A 7,071-nucleotide genomic window follows, 5' to 3' on the forward strand; every position below is an offset into this window, starting at 1 on the left:
AAAAAATTTTAATAACTTTAGCCTTGCCCTAAGCAATATCTGTGAAATCACATGTTCAACTGAAAAAATATTTTTCTGATTTACATTAAAACATATAAATAATAAAAAAAAATGTTGCTCATATTAGGCAAATAATATTTTTGAACTATAACTATGATAGTAATGATGCTTGTACTATTAGCAGATAATTGAATATATATTTTATTACACAATAAAGATATACATGTTTGTCCCAAAAATGGTTGTTATTTTCTTCCTCTTTAAGCTGAGTTTCATTTATTTTGTCATTTTATATCTGTGACATCACAGCCTGCTTGTTGAATAGTTTCATGTGGCAATTATGCAGCTATTCCTTTTACCCGTCTCTTGACATTGTTAAATGCTGCACTGGCACAACAGGGCTACACTGTAGGGTATATGTTTGCAGAAAAAAAAAAAAAAGGCCAGTAGTAATATATTACTTTCCCACCTCGAAGAAGATTTCTTCCTCCAAGAAGAAGATTTCACACTGTGTTTCCAGAGATTCCTTAAAAACTAATTATATGGAATTCTCTCACAAATATAAGGAATGAAAGAAGCAAGGCTAGAGCTAGTCAATGTAGGGAATATTCCTCAAGACTGGGCAAATAACTGAAAGGTGGGTACTCTATAAAACTCTGCCCTCAGACCTTGCAGCAATCCAAAATGTGACAAGACCTCAGAAGGGAATAGACACCTACAGTAGCTAAGGAGGCCGGGCCCTGGACACTAGCTCCCAGTCTTGGCAATAATCCCTGTGATTGTGTAATGCCCCCATTCTTATATAAATGAATTGAACTGACAATATCGGCTTTGAGATTCAGGGACCAAAAAACAAAAGACCCTCAAAGTATTCACAAAGCACTCAAAAGGGCCTTATCAAAACAGAGTTTAACCTTTCCACTAGTCAGGCAAAATTGAGGCTGGAGGTGGGGTTGGAACATTAAATTTATTTGGAGAAAGGAAAGAAATGTAATATTACTCATATCCTGTGTTTGAAGAAAAATAATACTACTGCTTACTTTATGACTGTGCCTCAAAACAAAACTGCCTTCCACTCCACATTTTTTATAGAGTCGCTGATGAGGTGGCTTTTTAACTTCCCCCTTTGTTAGAGCTCCCCCGTCTCCATAGAACTGTGAGGGCTGAGTTAGAGACAAGTCCAAATACACTCACAAAGCCATGTTCTAAACGAATATTTCTCTTAATTCTTTTAGCTCAAGAGCATGTACCTAGGGGATTGACTTAAGCAATTTTTATTGTTCGTACACTTTAGGTTATTCTGGAAGATATCAGTCACCTTTAGTAGCTATGAATGGGCAAAAGTTATAATTCTCTTCCACCCACAATCTCATTACCAAGTGATATATTATCCTGAAAGCCACAGCCACACATTTAGAGATTCATGGCAGCAGACCCAGAGATAACTTGGAACAGTATGAATGATGAAGTCTCAGTCAACACCATGTAAAAGGGTTACTCCAGATAGGTAGTGCTGTCAAAAATCAGGTCACTGGGCTGTTGAAGGTAATCTGAATGAAGCCGTCCAAGAAGGCCCTTGTGAAGGTGATTGGTCTTGAGGTTCTCTCTAGAGTCTTACTCTCTGCTGTCTTTATAAGGACAGCCGTGCCTGTATAATATTTCCAGCTAATCTACATAATTCAAGCACCACTCACTTCAACAGTGAAAAATTATGCTAACTAGCAAACCTCCATATGCTCATTGGAGATAAAAAGTTGTAATAGAATTGCTGGCTATGGTCTTTTCTAAGTACCACTAAGTACCACTGCTGTGTGAATCCTTTAGCTAAGTATTTCAAAAGTTAACTCTACACCATTAATGTTCTCTAAACATACTACACACACACACACACACACACACACACACGTTAGTGCTAAAGGATCACAAAGAATTTACAAATAATATAGTAATATGGCTTTCCTTTTGGAAATGTTCTCCCCTTGATTAGCTATGGGGTTTGAATGCTCTCTTCTTCCTAGTCATAGGGATTAACCTTGGAGTTCGGTGTTTCCCATCATCATCATTCTTTTAACTCTCTGTGGTGTACCCACAAAGCTGGCTATACATAACTGCACATGGGTAAGATCATGGTAAGCACAAAGTTTGTGCACATCCTATCCTGGTTTTTCAAGCCAATCAAGATTAACTATTATTCTCAAAAGCAAGTGCAAACCCAAGGGCCCTATTCCTATCCTTCAAGAGCCTCCTGTTTTCCAGTTATCCATTTGTTTCATTTGGCCCTGAAATTTCTTCTTACTGAAATGGGTATAGCTGGAAAAATTTCCACATAAAGAACCTTGACACCTGTAATGTATTTAATTTTTCCTTCCTTCCAGAAATATTAGAGGATGTTAATAAATTGTGGCTTCTAACAGCAAAAGTCACTGCATAGTTATTCTGAAAGTCAACAAATAATAGTCTTGAAAATAACCTTCTTGAGCTTCCTTCCTTTAAAAATTATTTTTTCTGGCTTCTAATTTCAAATATGTGTCTCCTTCATCTAACGTTTCTCAAAATGTGAGTGCTGATCAACTATAGAATTGTAAAATTTATCAGTAGGTCGTCACTTTCATTTTTAATAACTATAAATAGAATAGGCTAGAAATATCAAAGTAGATCAAAAGAGCGAAAGTAACAGAATTTTAATATTTGTTTCAGTTTTTGAGTTTGTGTGTGTATCTGTATAAACAGTTGCAATATTAAGCATATTTCTTACTGAGAATAATATCAATACATGTTTAAGGTGGCCATAATTTAATAAGAAATAAATTTTCTTAAAAAAAAAAAAGATTTATGGGCCCTCCGTGGTGGTGCAATGGGTTAAAGCGCAGCACTGCAAGCCATCTGCAGCTATTTCCCTGTGAGTTTGATCCCCAGCTGTAGAGGTGATCCACATGGCATGGTAGCCCTCTCCTAGCCTGCCCACCATTCCCCTCAGCAGTGTACTTCATCCATCTGCCTGTTCTGCTCCCCACACTATATCTGGTGAATCTTCTCACTGCCTCTGCACCTCTGGCCTATACCACAGTTCTACATAAATAAATACAACTCTTTAAAACAAAAAGATTTATTTACTTATGCATACAGAACTGGGGTACAGATAGAGGTGCAGGGGCAGAAAGGATTCACCAGAGACAGAGTGGAAAGAAGAACAGGCAGATCAAAAAAGTACACTGCTGAGGTGAGCAGCGGAGCAGACAGGAGAAGTCTGCTATGCCATGTGGGTCACCTCCCAGACAGAGATATAATTTGCTGCTGCAGCTAGCTTCATAGCCCTACGCTTTAACTTGTTGCACCACCAGGAGTATCCTCTAGATATAAATTTTCTTTTGGTACCAAATAACACAAAAGAAAGTTCCAATAGGAAACTGCCATGGTTCTATTGATATTAGCTGCAGAGGAAGCTTGGAAGTAAATTCTATCATGATCCCAAAATATCTGCCTGGGGAAACATTATTTTTAAAATGTCAGAATAAACCTCTGATGCAGCCCAGGCTATTTTCTGGAAAAGCAAAGTCTCCCAGAAGCAGATCCTGAGACTAGGATTCACATGCAAATAGTTTATTTGAGGGAAGCAAAAAAAGAGAAAGAAGTTATGAGTAAGTATGGAGTCAGCTTCCACAATCAGCTCATGTGCATGGGAAGACTCAAGAAAATGGTATACAATTCATACCTCAGAATTAGCCCATCCAAGGGGCCAGAGGGCAGGCATTTATATCCAAATTCCAAATTAGTTAAAACCTGCTGCTAGGATTCGCTGTGGACATTGCAGGCGTTAATTCCCTGGCAATTCTGGCCTGCCCTACTTGTAGGCAATGAGGCAGAGATGCAGGTACTAAGAGGGTGAAGGGTTATGTGGAGTGTCTACATCTGCTCAGGTGTCCTGGTCCTTCAGAGACTTGTCTGAAAAGTCATGGAATCCTCTCTATTTTTGTCTATTCATGCTCAACTTGGATACAATGCTAGTTCTGAACTACAAACGCTAGCATTTCTAAGGGTTGAAAGCAGTATGAGTGGCATTTTGGCTCTACTGCTTGTAGAAAAAGAATGGTAGATAATACCTTTTTGGTTGTCCTAAAATTCCCACTACTTTATGATGAGAACAAAGCCTGTATAGGCCTAAGAGAAAAAACCTAATTTAGGAAGTTTTTTTAGCTTCATGCTAATTTCCGTGACTATAAACTAATAGCCATATATTCTAACATTGCCTGCCAGATCTTTTCCCTACTCAGCTCTAAGTTCACTCCACTTTGTCTGGCAGAGGTCTTGAGACTCCTCTCCATCAGGTAGTATGGTCTAGAGTTTGACTTTTCATATCATTGTCCCAAACATTGAGCACCTAGTCAGAGCCTAGGTTACAACTTCAAATTTGTTTTATTGGCAAGGAATCATTACTGAGTTCCTACTTTGGAATTCCTGGAGATTTTTATGGATTCTTTGGGCGTTAAAAACTAATTGGATCCAGATCATTTGACTGTGTTCTTCCATGCTATATTCCTGCCTTATTCTTCTGAGTCTGTAGTCCTTAGGGGCTGACTTTATTTGCCACATCTCTATTCCCAAAAAAACTCTCTCAGAAACAGGTACAACTCCTCTTGTCAATTCAAGATTGAAGACCAGCAGCTGTGCTAGACTCATCAGACCTCTGGCACCAAAACCACCTATAAGTGAGCTGGAAACTAAACTTTAACCACTATAGCAAAGAGTGACTAGTGTGTGCATGAAACTTTTACTTTTTCTCCTGCTCATGCTGTTAGACTATATTTCCTGCCCTTTCATGAATGGCCACATAACCTAGTACTAGTCCTAGAAGTGAAGCAGAAATCATGTGCTCTATTTTCAGACCCAAAGCCATTAAAACCTCCATTCTTTATCTGAATATTAGACCAAGAGCAACTCTATAAACCATGTACAGAAATGGTAGAGCATCTCTCAATTTTAGCCCTCTCAAGACTACAGAGAAAAGCACGTTCCTCCAACGGGCCTGAGCCTCCAGCACTACTGGGCTTTAACATGAGTAAAAAATGAGCTACTAAGATTCTAAGGTTTTGTATCAATAAAACAAAATAAAAACCAGGGTATGGAGACAAAAGAAACTCTCCTACACTGTTAGTGGGAATGTAGACAGGCACAGCTGATGAGAAATAGTATGGAGTTTTTTCAAAATATTAAAAATAGATCTAACATATGATCCAGCAATTCCACTCTTTGATATTTATCTAAACAATATAATAACACTAATACAAAGGAATATATACACTCCAATGTTCACTGTAGTACTATTTAAAATGGCCAAGTTATGGAAACAACCTAAGTGCCCAACAATGAGAAGGACATTAAGAAGATGTGGCATATATACATGATGGAATAATACCCACCTATTATAAAAAGATGAAATCTTGGCATTTGCAAAAACATGAATAGAACTGGAAGAGATTAAGTGAAATAAGTCAGAAGGAAAAAAGGCAAATACTAGATGGTTTCATTCACATGAGGAATATAGAGAAACAAAACAAAGGAACTGACAAAAAGTAAACCAAAAACAAATTCTAGAAATATGATTGCAGAATTGAAGTTTCTAAGGGGGAAGGGAGTTTCCGAACAAAGGAATATAAGGGCTTTGTGGTGGGTATGGTACCATACATCTAAATGGGTGTGAAACTATTCCTTTAAATCATACCATATTGTAAGCCATTAATTTTTTAAAAAATTTCAGAATTTATCTGTTAACAGCAGTGGTCTTTACATTAACCAATGCAGCCACACATGAAAACGGATATGCTCTTAGCCAACCTGGTTACCCAAACTGTCTATGATCTGCACCCCCCCCCCTTTCCCTCACAGTTGTGGAAGTCCCACCTTTCTTTACTGCCCAAGAAGGCAGGTTTAGACATCTCAGATTTGTAGATGACTGGAAGGCACTGTCAAGGAGATATTTCTCAAAGGAAAGATTTTGACTTCTCTGTGTTTTGTAATCAGAATTTTCCATGGTCACATAGTGAGTCAGAATCAAAGTAAGGATTCTCCCTCTGCTGAGCAATCCCCATCTTCCTACAGGATAGAGTCTAGACTCGCTGTTTCTGGACATGATGGGCCAGTTGCCAAAGGATCATGAAACCAGGTTTCTACTACTGTCTAAAGTAGACCACTAAGAAAATTTTAAGTTAGTCAACCTCAGACTAGTGAGGAAGTTTAAAATCAGCTGGGAAAAAATCAGCTGGACAATCCTTTATGGTCTAAATACAGTACTGCTCACTCTCTTTTCAAAGTGATCTTATCCTATCAGTAGTTTCAAGCCATTAGAAATGCTTACTCCTGTTGTTTAATCTGTAAGTTTAACACTGCCTTGTTGGTCTGACTCGTTTGTAGAAGCAGCAGTGGAGAAGTTACACCCTATTACGTCACTGCACTCAGAAGCTAAGTACTGCCACCCAAATTAGCTCAAGAACTGAGAAGAAAATATGCTCTAGCAGGGTGTCTTAAAGCTCTGTACTTGATCACAACCTCCAACTTGTTGCCTCCAGAAAACAGTTCCTACAGCTCCTGCAGTTTCCTAATGCCCTTTGGGAATTTAGGAACTTTCATCAGCCCTACCCTGAGGGGAAAGATTCCTCAGAGCAGTGCAAAAGGCACAGGGCAAAGAAAGGGGGAGGAGGCCCTTGACATGTAGCAGACCTCCTCTAGAGAGACTACCAGTCCGGCAGGGACTTGCTAGGTCTATATTTAGCTCATCCAGTGACATCTTTGCACCTCAGCACCATCTCTCACGCTAGCAAAGGCCTGGGAGACCAAAAGTTTTTCTCATTGTAGCAAGGCTCTGACTCACTAGCTAGAAAAAAAAAAAAAATGAGAACAATAAGACCCTAGGGGACAAGGGAGTTCCAAAAAATAATAGTAATACAGAAACAGTCAAGCATTCCTGCAGGCTAAATAAAAAAATGACGGTCCTGGAAAAGTTTTCCAAGAGGCCTACAATAAGCTCTTTTTTTTGCTAAAGCACAACTCCAAACTACACCAAACACAAGTTTATAA

This window comes from Condylura cristata, unplaced genomic scaffold (genome assembly GCF_000260355.1).
Source record: "Condylura cristata isolate star-nosed mole 26May11 unplaced genomic scaffold, ConCri1.0 scaffold00005, whole genome shotgun sequence".
In the NCBI taxonomy this organism is placed as follows: domain Eukaryota; kingdom Metazoa; phylum Chordata; class Mammalia; order Eulipotyphla; family Talpidae; genus Condylura; species Condylura cristata.